Source organism: Cydia strobilella, chromosome 11 (assembly GCF_947568885.1).
Source record: "Cydia strobilella chromosome 11, ilCydStro3.1, whole genome shotgun sequence".
Taxonomy (NCBI): Eukaryota; Metazoa; Arthropoda; class Insecta; order Lepidoptera; family Tortricidae; genus Cydia; species Cydia strobilella.
Window position 1 is genome coordinate 5291213 of NC_086051.1, and position 13943 is coordinate 5305155.

At 37.4% G+C, this 13943-nt stretch overlaps 2 protein-coding genes across 7 annotated transcripts in view; one reads left to right on the forward strand and one right to left on the reverse strand.

Annotated features, from left to right (window-relative positions):
- Positions 1–13943, forward strand: part of LOC134745383 (adenosine 3'-phospho 5'-phosphosulfate transporter 2) — a 423869-nt gene that overhangs the window by 50116 nt on the left and 359810 nt on the right. The window lies entirely within an intron of this gene.
- Positions 1–13943, reverse strand: part of LOC134745371 (tyrosine-protein kinase Src64B) — a 100799-nt gene that overhangs the window by 45207 nt on the left and 41649 nt on the right. For 3 of the 5 annotated variants that reach the window (XR_010128159.1, XM_063679406.1, XM_063679402.1), the window contains exon 2: positions 3132–3158. The exons of the other annotated variants lie outside the window; for them this stretch is intronic. The gene's annotated coding sequence lies outside the window, so the exon portion shown is untranslated. The remainder of the gene's footprint in view (positions 1–3131; positions 3159–13943) is intronic. 5 annotated transcript variants of the gene reach the window in all.

Here is a 13943-nt window from a genome sequence, read left to right on the forward strand (position 1 = left end):
TGTTATTTGAAAGCTAGTATTCTTTTAACATATAATTCAAAACAGCTTTTATGTTTAATGAATATCAGGTAAATATAAAGGTTGCGTATTTGTTAAAGCAAGACCTGCACGATTTACTGTATTTTATTTATCATTTTTGGTTATCTACTTGTTGCAATAATTTATCCCTTCTCTTCTTCTTTATATTTAACGGTGGAACTTATCCCATAAGTACAACAAAGACTAACTTAAGTAAACGATACTTAAGGCGGTTGATTGTCAATTCTTCAAAACAAATTACATTTCCAGATGTAAGCAGAAGCGCTTATTTGATTAAGACGTAATACAATTAACACGTCGGCCAAACGCCTATGCATGTAATAGCGAACCCTCGAAACTCCATACAAAAGCAGCAATTCTTTGACCAACAACAATCGAAACCTGGCCCTTAGTGTGGCAGGAGTAGGTAATAAAGATGTATTGTGGGTAATATTACATGGGCAGTTAACTCACGCTGTTTTGCCACCGTCCTTCAAACTGTTTCTATAGAGACGTTTCTGATAGGCGTTATTGTTGTTAGGTACATTATTAGGCTTCGTCTATTCAGCGTTCACGTATGAAAACAAGAGCGCTTTTGTTCTTAAAAGCGGAAAGAAATTGCACCTTTAGTAAGATAAATGCTGCAATAGTTCACGTTAATATAGAACAATTAATTAATGATGAGCCGTTTATTTTTGAGTTACAATACGAACGATTGCTAATGTGGTTCAATACAACAATTAGCTGTTACCTGTTTATACATATATGTTCTTAAAAAACCGGACAAGTGCGAGTCGGACTCGCCCACCGAGGATTCCGTACTTTTTAGTATGTTGTTGTTATAGCGGCAACAGAAATACATCATCTGTGAAAATTTCAACTGTCTAATAGCTATCACGGTGACAGACAGACGGACAGAGGAGTCTTAGTAATAAGGTCCCGTTTTTACCCTTTGGGTACGGAACCCTAAAAAAGTACAGTTCCCATAAAAATTGCAGCTGCAGTCCGGTCCGTGGTAGCTGTAATAAGTGCCACATAAGAGCTCATGAGAGGAAAAAGCCTTGATTGTTGAGGTCGCCGTCTTAGAAATCAACGTGGAGGACTATATATATAATAAGTACCCACTCGTACAGTCTGTATTACTGCACAATTATATAACCAGTGCTAACAATATAGGTACTAACACTACTAATATGACCTTTCGTTCTATCGCTAATTTATTACACCTCATAGCAACAAGTCTGCAGCAAAGTCAAAGACCTATAATGCGGCACTTTTTGCGGCTAGGGCTAGTTTATTGTAATCACATGAAAGCTGACTTAACATTTAAACAGCACGGGAACCCTTGCGTGACGCACTTATTGACCGTGGATCGTCGACCTACGGTTGATGGCAAGAAATCGGTACGACGAACTGTGTCAGTGATAGGAGGGTAATTATAGGTGACAGTTTGTTCATTAGTGGAGCACTACTGTTTCTGGTACGGCCATTGTTAATATTCACACGATTATTAGTTAACTCCACTAAAAGTTGCAAAGCCAATATGTTCAAAACTATGGACGTGCACTGCACACAGTCGATGATAGCACTGTCGTGCGGGGCGACGCAAACCTGGTCAAATTCAACGCTACCAAAACGCAGGCGTGTCTGTTCTCTGCGAAACGGAGTCCTTTCGACCTGACTCCGACTTTCCGGGATGTATCCGTACCGATATCCAACCATCTTCAGCTACTTGACACGAGTATCTCGTCTAATACTCGGTACCTGAGCTTTGGGGCGTACACGAGTATTGAATCTCTAGCCAAATCTGCAGCTAGGCGATTAAGCGCCCTCTCTAAGGTCAAGCGGTGTACTTCACACCGGGGCAGCTTCTTCAGCTTTACGTAACTAAAGTCCGGTCGTGTATGGAGTACTGCAGCCACCTTCGGGATGGATCCTCCAAGTATCAGCTAGCCGCCTTAGATTCCATAGACAAACGCGCTAGGAAGCTTATTAGAGATGCGGGATTGGTAGAGGCTAGAATGCAGATCCTTGAACACCGTAGAAAGGTAGCTTGTTTACTTATCGGTATTCTACAGGATACATTTCGGGGAGTGTGAGATGGGATTACATTATCTAACCTCCCCATCGCCGTTCTGCCACCGTGGGACTAGACGCGTACTTGCGTTTCACCCTTACGTCGTTACTCTGCTACTGATTCGTACTAACGCTATGCATCCAGCTTTATCAGGCGAACGGCTACGGAGTGGCATTCACTTCGTGCAAAACTATTACCAGTCCACTATAACTTGGATCTTTTTAAATCGAGTAAATAGGCGCCATTCATTTATTACGTAAGACGATTTTTGCCAGTTTAGACCCCCTCCCTCCCTTATGTAAGAAAAAATAAGAATGACTCCATATATTAAAGGAAAAAATAAGTAGGTACGCGTTTTGTTTGTTTTCGTGTATATCTAAAAAAAAAAATTTTTGGAATGTTTATTTGTACCTACAAAGGTACTGGAGCCCGTTTAAGCTAACTCTGCACCGTATTTGATAGCATAGTGTGGATATTTTAAACGTCATAATATCATAGAATAAAAAACGCATCTTTGGGATTTTACGTAACAACTATGAAAACCCCCTCCCTCCCCCTTGTAAGAAAAAGTCGGTTTGCAACGTATAGGTATTATAGATCTTTTGAATAATTCGCTTTGCGTAGATTCTGCCACCGACTGTGCTTGTTGTTTTGAGAACTACAGCTACACATTGGAGTTCGTTTTCGCGGAAGTTAGTGATTCTCATTACATACTATATCTACACCAAACACTGGCTTATCATATTTCTCGACCACCAGGTCGATGTACATTAATTGTAATAATATTCGCTAACAAGCTAGCTTGAAAGGTAGCGTATGTTTTGGTTGCTCTTGAAAAACTTCTCGTCTCTTTCTAATCAATACCTACAGTTAAAAAGACAGTGTAGTCTTTTTCGACATGTATCACGTTGTATAATAGACACCGCGGACTCTGTGATGTTTCGGAAAAAGTGTATTTCGATCTATGTACTTATCAAATATCGCAGACGCGTTCGCGTCGAACGTCGAACAAATCTTATTGTAAAAACATTCTTACCGAGAAACGTCAGGTTTACATTCGTACCTGTGAACAAAAACAAGTTATTAGTACGAATACAGAAGCAAATACACAAAAGTAGGGTTTCATTATGACATAATAACAGTAGTGGGTGATTTTATGAGTCATAAGACCCATAAAGATTGCCTGGACGGGATCGATGTGAGAGGCACAGGCTCACCTCGTAGTATATATAGCCTGCTATTGCCTTTATGATAGGTGGTTTAGGATTATTCTGAAAATTAATATTAGAAATGCGAAAGTAGATCTGTTTCACTACTAATTAACAAAGCGAGTATCTATGCATGCGACGAAAATGGACATAGTCAACTTTATTTTATTAAAAAATAAAAATATCTTAAACTGATACCGTTCTTATGTTGATTAACTTAAGTTAACTCGGATGCAGGCCAAGTTCTACATTTGTATTTATGAAAACGAATCCAAACGGTTATTCCAAAAACATAATGGTACTTAAAGTTGCAAGAGCCGATAGATCCAGTGTAGTGTTGGGATGTAATAAACGCCATATTCCAGTCTATTTACCCCCTAATTAAGTTATAGTTCATCTAGGGCCCATATCTTGAACGATTTAGACTAATCGTTTTAGTGTGTTCCCTTGGTAACCCATACGATACGGTTTCACATTTCGTGGACTAAAAATATTAGTTATCAAATAAAGGAAAAACCGGCCAGGTGCGAGTCAGACTCGCGTTCCAAGGGTTCCGTACATTACACAATTTAAACAATGTATTTTTTATGTGAAACGCCTTTAAAAACCCATACGGATCGGATCAAAAACTAAATAATTAAGTCCGACTCACGCTTGACTAATAGGTTCCTAATAGGTTTTCCTGTGATCTATAGGTAAAGAACTATTTTGTGTATTTTTTTCAAAATTTTAGACCCAGTAGTTTCGGAGATAAAAGGGGGGAATGGTAATTTTTTGTCTATTTTCTTGAATAACTTCTAAACTGTTTATCCTAAAATTATAAAAAAAATATACTTAAGATTCTTACAACGAGCTCTTTCATTTGATATGTAACACGATATAGTTAGAAAAACTTCATTTTTCATTTTCTCATTTACCCCCCAAAAGTGGACCCGATGTTTAAAATTCATTTGTTTACGTTACGGGTCCGTCTTTGGGTCACAAACTTACATATGTATACCAAATTTCAACTTAATTGGTCCAGTAGTTTCGGAGAAAATAGGCTGTGACAGACGGACAGACAGACGCACTGATCCTATAAGGGTTCCGTTTTTCTATTTGAGGTACGGAACCCTAAAAACTCATCATAGTGTCGTATCAGGCTGTCAAAGAGAAGGCAGAGGACCGCGAAAGATGGAAATTGCTTCACCGACAAGAGACTTACTCGTACTCTTGAATGATGATGATGAATATTAGTCTATGCCGTTCGAGAAATAAGCCTCTAATAGCCGGCGATAGGCTCTACAAGCTTGCTTGACCTAGGGTTTCAAATAAGTGTAGGTATTTTACTTTCTATATTCTTACTCACTGAGACACAAAAAAACGTTACTTTCGCGACATACGGTATGAAAGATTTTTTTTTTAACTGTTTTTTCATGTTTTATTGACTTATAAGTTCCTAAGTATTTGACAGCATTCCGCATGAAGAGAGTTCAGACTTGAGTAAAAATTGACCTTTTTCTACAAAACTTTCATCAACTCTAAACTTAACTGGAAAAAGTAATAGTATTAGGTTAAGTTCAGCTTTGTACTAGCCATAAGTGTTTCTCCCTCAACTGTTAACGACTAAAATAGAAGCAATGCTATGAAGACGTTAAGGAACGAAAAAGTTAAGAGCCCAAACAGTAAAAACACTTTGGATAGCCATTACCACACAACGTGTTAAATTATGACCGACTAAAAATAAATGACGAGTTTATTGACTGAATATGAAAAGTTTTAAAGACATAGATAAAATAGCTCGTTCAGTTCGGTTCGGTTAACGGCCACTTCGCTGAGGTCACCATACCATCGTCCAAGTACCGAGCTGTTAATTGATAGGTTTTAAACTTTATTGCAAAGGCATAAGGTGAATAAGGTCCACCGAAGGCCAGAGAGGGTTGCTGTTAGTATCGTTAAACAACGACGACCATTACGTCTTTTTGGTGTTTTATCAAGTTACCGTTATATGTGACTTGTTTTATAGCTGTCACTATTTCCGTTGCTGTCATTACGAATGTTGACACTTGAAAATTAGCTTATTTATACATAGAATATATATTCGACTAGATGTCGCAGGCAGCTGCCGACGTCTGAACCATGGAAATTAATGGATGGGGGCATCAGGTATCTCCTCTACCGTTCTATGCTAGCAGACTCGTTTAAATTCTACTCGTTACTTAAATTATTTCACCCAGCGGCCTACATATTCATTGTGATATTTGTGATGTGACAAGGAAAAGTTATAAAAATATAGTTATTTGTCTATGCCTCGACTTATATGAAAATCGAAAGCCCGAGTGGGCTGGAATTAAATAATAGTCGGGAAAAAACATGCTGGACGTAACAGATTCTCATGATTATCTATTCAAGTGTCTGATATTACATAAAATTCGACCATATTAGTCAGACATCATTAGAAAATATACATAAACATTCGTTTGGGGTAAGTCCTACAACCAATTCCATTCATTCATTGATTCAAAGTCAAAAATATTTCATAATTCTATGGAATGAGTTCTGTACATACTAGCCTGTGTGGCTACCACCAGTTTGGCACTGATATACCTAAACGCTATCGAGAATGCAACTTACTTTTTATGCATCTCGCTTGTACTTGCATATTAGTGCGAGCGAAATGTATAGAAAGTAAATTACGTAGATGTTAACGTATATGTCAGTTTTGACACTGTCAGTAACTCATGGTACGGGTACTGATGGCCTTTGAGTGATCTACTTACATAAATACATGTCCATATATTTATTTTAATCATAGGTCTGATTAATGACTTAAGATTCGTTTACGGGTGAAAGTAATTGCCTAATACTTAATCCCGTGGCGAAACAATTTAGTGTACTTTCAATTTAGATTAAACGCGCCTAATAAATTACATAATTTAATTAAGTGTGAATTAATGATGAATTAATTCATTATTATTATGAACAAAACTTCCTGCAAGAAATGTTGATGATTAAAAATAATACGAATTATAATTAGTGAAGAATAGACAATAGTCTCAGAATTTTTGCCAGATATTACGAGTGAGTACATTTCAAACGAAATAAAACTGTCATCAGATCAAATTCTCGCTTCCCGTCCCGTCTTTAATTAGAATCTAACTTAATATTTGTAACTTTCAAACCGACAAGTTTCGTATTTCAAACAGCGTAGCGAATCGATCTACTACTACTACGACTAGCGATCATAGATCATTCAATAATAAATGCTGTCAATCTTTTTTTTTTTTATGTGATATTCAGCAAACGAGCAGACGAGCCGCCTGATGGGAAGCAGTCATCGTCGCCCATGGACGTAAGCAACATCACAGGAGCCACTTAAGCATTGCCGACCCATGAGAACCCTAAATACCCGCTTCTTGAAGAATCCCATGTCGTAGCACAAAGGAAATACCTCAGGAGGCAACTCATTCCACATTCTGCACGTTCTGGGAAGAAACGAGCGGGATGCCCGCTTATTCATGGTGTGCCATGTGTCTAAGAAGTGAGGATGAGCTTTGCTCCTTTGGCGGGAGGTGCGGTGATAGAAACGAGACGATGGCACCAGATCAAAAAGTTCTTCGGAACATTCCCCATTGTACAGACGGTAGAACATGCAAAGAGAGCCAACGTCTCTCCGAAGACTAAGAGGTTCTAAGCCGTCAGTAAGTTCGGGATTGCCGACAATACGAACTGCCCGACGTTGGATGGAGTCAAGGGGAAGGAGCTGGTATTGTGGAGCGCCAGACCAGAGATGAGAACAGTACTCCATATGGGGTCGAACAATCTCCAAACAAGGACGCTATGCTCACCATTGGGATGGCGGCTATAGTAAATGAGGTCTCAGACCCAAACATTTTATAAAGCGCTTTGGTCTACGTTAACTAACTGAGATCAAAGCGCCTTAAAATTGGTACTGAGACTGAGACCTAGCAATGCATAGCCGCTCGCAATGTGACACCATCTACAAACAAATAGGTAGTTATAAGGCATAGTAAGGTATGTATAAGGCTTAGTATGTTTTTTAGTATTTTTTTTTGTAAATATTTTTGTTTTCTGTTGTTTTTTTTTTCTTGTTCTTGACATTCGACAATACCTAGGTTGGCCCTAGCTATGTATACATTGACATCTCTTTTTTTGTGACATTTGTTTTATTAATTAATTTTATATTCTATTTATTTGATTTCTGTTCTAATCTTAACTTGACGATCTTTTAGTAAAAGCCTTTGTTTTATCCCTTTTTGTAAAATAATGTGCCTTTTTCTTTAAGAAATAAATATATCTAATCTAATCTAATAAAACTTGTATGAAGATTACCAGTCCTTATTATTTTCTCTGCCTCTAGTAGCAGTACGTTAATTATACAAAGTCACTTAGTCGCATACCGATACAACTAAATCCTTTGAAGTTCTACTTACGAAAATGAAATATGGCAGCTATTTCGAACACTAAATCCGTTTAAACTATAGCGGGTATTTTCAGCTCAGTTACAATATGGCGGTAAAATCAACAGTTTCACGTTACTGAGATCCGGTGATTAAATTTTAAGGCATATATAAATACCATCTCTCAACTTTTCAAGGGGTAAGAACATGAAACTACATTAGGTACCTACTACACGCATTCAAATGAAAATCATAATATGTATGTACAATTTTGCCGTTTGTCTGTTATTGAAAATTTATATAAATTGGTGGCATTTAGGAAAATTACCGTATGAGATAGTCGAGATGGTGATAAAACGTATCAACAGTTTCATGTCACTGAAATCCGCTGTATGAATTTAAAAAGTTTAAAAACATACTTATGTTTCAACACTTTCAACTGATAAGAGCATCAAACTACATAATGAATTCAAAATACTTCGTATAAATATGAACCGTATGTTTGTAAAAAGATATGGGACCCTCCTACGACTTTTGCCGCCCACTGTCTGTTATTGTCGTTTTGAATTAGACGCGATAAAGGGATTCAAGAAAATTATTGCAACCCAAATTAGTTTCTATTTACAACCGAAATCTAATGTTGAAACAAAACAGCGTGTTTTGTTGACAATATCGAACTACAATTATAGTTCTTCATATGAACCATATGTGTCTGAAAATAAATAATACCCTCATACGATCACATTTACCGCCCTCCGTCTGTTATAGACGTTTCCGAAACTGACGTGATTAAGGGATTTGAGAATGGTGAAGTGATGGCGTGTAGGAAAATTGCCATTGCCACACGCGTCGTGGTTAAGGAAATAGATATTTATATACGTAGGTATATGCGAGTTTCTGGGGCAATTCCGTCATCCTCGTTAAAGTGTGATTAAAGTTTAAGTTCGATTCAGCGTTTTTCAGGATACCTACTAAACTAAGGTTACTCGTTTATAAGTAAAGTTCGTTTCTGATAATGATAACACATAATCCACTAACTGCAAGTGTTCTATTATAATGGACATCAAACAGGAAGAAGTTATTAATTAGTGTTATATGTATTATAGTTTGCCGATTTTTATCACATGATTGAAGCACAATTGCCTCAAAAGACGATGTGGGAAACCATACATATCGTGAGATATATCGTATTCATACTTCTGACCTCCGATCAAAATGCACGCTTAGCTATTGAAGTGCTGTTTTTAGCTTTATCTTATAATGCCGCATTCAAACCAGCCATCCTGCAAAATGGTTGTAAAAAAACTGAAATTACATAGGAAAATTGTAGATGCAGCAAAGCAGAACGAACGTGATAGGTATATTGAGTTATGGGTGTATAGAGATGGGTCAATGCTTTTAGCCCCGGCAAAGTCACGCACTGGTGAACCACTAATTGTTCGAATTCATAACTAAGCCATTTACGAGTCGACGGCAGGAAAGAAGGTTAGGAATAAATCGGTAACAGATTTACATGTATAATATGTGAGTTTTACTTAAATATGCTTAACTTAATAAAAACCAATCTTCACTACATTCGATAAATTCAACGAAGTGCTAGTAAATAAATTTCGCTACCAGTAGGTAGTATCAGAGGTAGCCATAATTCTAGTGATTTGTGAAACTAAATACACTTTCCTGATGTACCTACCTATTTATTATTATCAACACTCGTATGAAATGTTTGTAATTTAATAAGGTCAATTTTATACGACATAAGGACTGAAGCAGCTTCTATACCTAAGTACTTAATAACAACATTTTTTATGGGAAATATACAACCCGCATATTCGTAAAGTAACCAGGTTTATGTCTCGTCGAAACAGATTAACTAATGGTGTAGTCTGCGCGTTAATTTACTCGCCCAGGAGCACACGCCCTTTACACTCAATACCCTTTACCTACCTAATATGTAGGACGTGCCGTGCCCTATAATCACGACGTAGGAAGTAGACTGATGATTTGTATTTGCTTATATTTTCATTAATAGAGCAATCTTTGTTACATTCGCATATTTAACCGATAACATTAATTATTTTCGTCCTAAAAACTATAAATATGGCACAATTACACTGTAATGTTAACAAAATATGCCAAACGAGTATTTGTATGTATTTTTTTGTATAAGCGTACCAGTCTTGATTTTTTTTTCTAAGTTATTTAATATCAAGCTAAAAATCTGTCTATTTCATTTGTGCTCTCCGGTTAGCGAGTAGAAGTACTAGAAGTATATAGCGACATTAAAAACTCTAATAACTTTTTAAAAAGCTCACTACTGACTGTTCTCTTAACAAAAAGCTTTAAGCAGTAAGTTGACTATCAGAAATTGCTAAGACGATATAAATTAGTATCTATAGTATCTTGAGACCATGTGCGAAGCGTAATAAATCCTCATAAAAAGTGGGAATAGCACGGTTGCATAGAACTATGTCGGTTAGCAGTTAGATATATGGAAGCAAACCGTTGAGGCTAGCGGCGACAGTAACATATCATGCTCATTTGTAAACGGTTACGCAGACGACAATAGCAAGCAAAAACTGTACGCCTAGTTTAACGTTAAGCTGTTTAAACTGTCCTAGGAAATATAAGATATGGTAGGTGGTAGGTAGAAGGACTAATAGCTAACTCAGTGCCAGAGAGGGTACAATTGGTATGGAAATGAACGCATATGTGCGTTGGCGGCAGTGCATAATTTAAAAGATTACTTAAAATAATAAGTACTCTTGGTAGAACAATAAGTAGTAGGTATTCTGAGTGTGAATGCAGGATTATTACAACATATAAAACACAGGCGATTTCGCGATAAAGAAAGTAAGTAGTCGACAAAATTTTATAATTGCCTTATACACTTTTTTACTCGGTGACACACTCGATTTGTACATAAATTCATTAAAAGTATCAAGTTGCAAGACACTTAAGAAAAAAAACTTTAATGACCTGATATCGATTAACCTTTAAATGTCGCAAAAATGCTCCCTGCAAATGCCACGGGTCTTGATCGTGACACGGTTACTTTAAAAGCTTGTTTACATCTAATATCACTCGCATATTGCGAAATAAGAGCCTTTTGGCTACCTTGAAGTTTTCAGAGGTATAATAACACTAATACCTTATTTTATCACTGACGTATATGTACTTTACCACTTTTTGCGACAAAATTGGTATGATTAAGACGCCATTATCGTAAGTAACCGAATGAAACGGTGTGAACAAAAACTGTCATGTCAAATTATAGGGAACCACGCGACGCTGAATTTACCTCAGACCTAAAAAGCCACATGTGTAATTAAGTATACAAAATAATAGAACATATTGAAAAGCATATTGGTCTAGTCGTTTTAAACGAATTCAAAGACCCAAAATGTTTTACAAATAATGTGCCCACTATTTAACGAAGAAAAAAGTAATCGACACGCAATTTTTTAAACCTGCATAGTAAATAGGTACTTAATGTTTCCTATGACCTCTAAGCCACCTTATTTTACCTAAATCGCATAACACGCTAATTGCTTGAGTTCCGAGTCATCAGTAAGCCACAATCAACAAGTGTTTTAGAGGCAATCTTGCTTCGTGCGGTACTCATCACAGGCGCATCCGTAGACGAAAACAAAAAACCTTTCCTGTTTGTTACAATCACGACCTAAAATTAAATGCACATAAACATCAACACAAATCCAAATGTGTCGGCGATTAAATTCTGCAGATGTGAGACTAAATGATCTTTTTAATTAGTGAATTCTTAAGCAAATTATTTACGAAGCCTTGAGAATGATCTAAAATCTGGAACGATTGCTAAATTGTGCCTAAAGCGATGTCGCTAATGACTTTCGTGCATTAGATCCGCAGAGGTTTCTAATTACAGCATCAGCAAAAAAATATTTGATCGCTAGTCTATAGAAAAGTTCTGCGTCCACGTCAATAGCTCGTATTCAACGTGTCAAAGTTCTGATTAATCGTAATGAATTCTTAAATCATAATCCAAGGACAAATACATAAATCGGATTCTCACGCACGTCATTTTTTACATTCACGTGTCGACCTCATCACGGTATAGAAAAGTTGTGCAATGCATTGTAGAATAAACGATGTGATCCCAACGACAGAGATCAATAGCCTATAACTCGAGCCTTGGGATGGTGAGCGATAAGGTGGTGACATTGGTCTGTCTCGTTGGATCAATCATAAATCAATTGCACGTCGCAAAAGAAATAAAAACACTACACAACAGATGCTTATCTAATGTACAAACACCTTTCGAAAAGCCGTCGACCAGTTTGGAACTGTTGTATCTTCGATCTGGGGATAAGAGTGTGTGTAGGTAATTACGTAGCTGAACATACGTATAAATTTCTGGGTGTATTAGTGTCAAGATTACTTATGCTAACGGCGTGCGGAGGGTCAGGAGTATTCGTGGAAGCTAAGTTTCGCAACGAGTGAGCGACGCGTCCCACGTCCGTTCGTTAGTGTTAGTGGTAAGTTAACTCAACGCAGTTTGATTCCCAATGATTGTTTAGTTTGTGTGCTGTTAGGCCTTTATTAGTCCATCACTGAAATATCTTGGTTAGTGCCCAGGGGGTGGTTATATGGTAAGAAAAACAATCCTGCAGATCATACCAACAAACTTTTAGTATATAATCCAGTTGCTTTAGTATTTTATGAGCAATATCTTCAGCACGGCGTCCGTGTTTTCAGATAGTAAAATATCGAAACCGGCACCGATTTCGACACGAAACATTGATTTACCTAACCTTTACCTTTCGTTTCGAGGCACTACATAAACCGGAAGCTAGATTCGAATCGGAAGAGTCTAATCTACGACCAAACACAATGGGATTTTGAGACATCGAGCGAGCTAGTATAACGGTAATCCGTGTTTTTGTGCGTTTTCAGTTATACAGTACGAGTTTGCGAAAATAGAGGTCTTGTTTCATGTTGCAACTGCATCCATTTCTATACAAAATTGGTGCGCTACGGGCAGGAAACGGTAACTGCGATACACGACACTACACTATCTTGAAGCGAGAGATTTCGTCCGAGACAAGGAACTGTAACGACGATGCAATGACTATGTCATATGGTTATAAAATTATCATATTGATGATAATTTGAATACATTGAATACATAATTCGGATTTTATAATTTTACTAGCTTTTGCCCGCGACTTCGTCTGCGTGGACTTAGTGACAGCAGCTAAAGTGAGTATAGCGCCTGGAAAAATTCTCATAGCAATTATTCAATTTGAGCATATTATGCACACAAATTAGCAGGCACTTCATTAATTATTTCAATTCCACCCCGCTTTTTACTTTCTTAAGGGATGACTTTCGGGATAAAAACTATCATATGTCCTTCTCAGGGACTTAACCTATCTCTATGCCAAATTTCATTTAAATCGATTCAGCGGTTTAAGCGTGAAGAGGGAACACACAGACAGAAAGACAGACAGACAGACAGACTTTCGCATTTATAATATTAGTATGGATAGTATGGATGACTTATGATGTGTACGGAACAAAACAGCCAAACAATACAATATCGTAAATAATAAAACATAATCGCAGGGCCATAGAAACATATAACCACTTTTTATTTGGTTGTAAGAAATAATAAAAGTAAATCCTTTTGCTACTTACACAAATCCCGGGATAACGAATTTTGCCACGGCTCATGGGAGCCTGGGGTCCGCTTGACAACTAATCCCAAGAACACTAGTTTTTACGAAAGCGACTGCCATCTGACCTTCAACCCAGAGAGGAAACTAGGCCTTATTGGTATTAGTCCGGTTTCCTCACGATGTTTTCCTTCACCGAAAAGCAACTGGAAAATATCAAATGATATTTCGTACATAAATTCCGAAAAACTCATTGGTACGAGGTACGAGCCGGGGTTTGAACCCGCGACCTCCGTATTGAAAGTCGCACGCTCTTACGGCTAGGCCACCAGCACTTGTTCGAAGAAACTTTCAACGATATGACCAAAATATTTGAAAACCTACCTATTTCCGATCATCATCTCCGAAAACGTGGACTAATCGTGGATTGTAAGCATGAATTATCATAAGTGTACCTGTAACTGAATTGCCTGCCTATAAACCATCGAGAGACTAAAACAGCAATCCAAGCACACTTTGACACTGATTAGCAAGCTGTAGGGAGGCGGACGGAGGTATAAATGAACAAACACTCAAGTCTTTCCCGGAG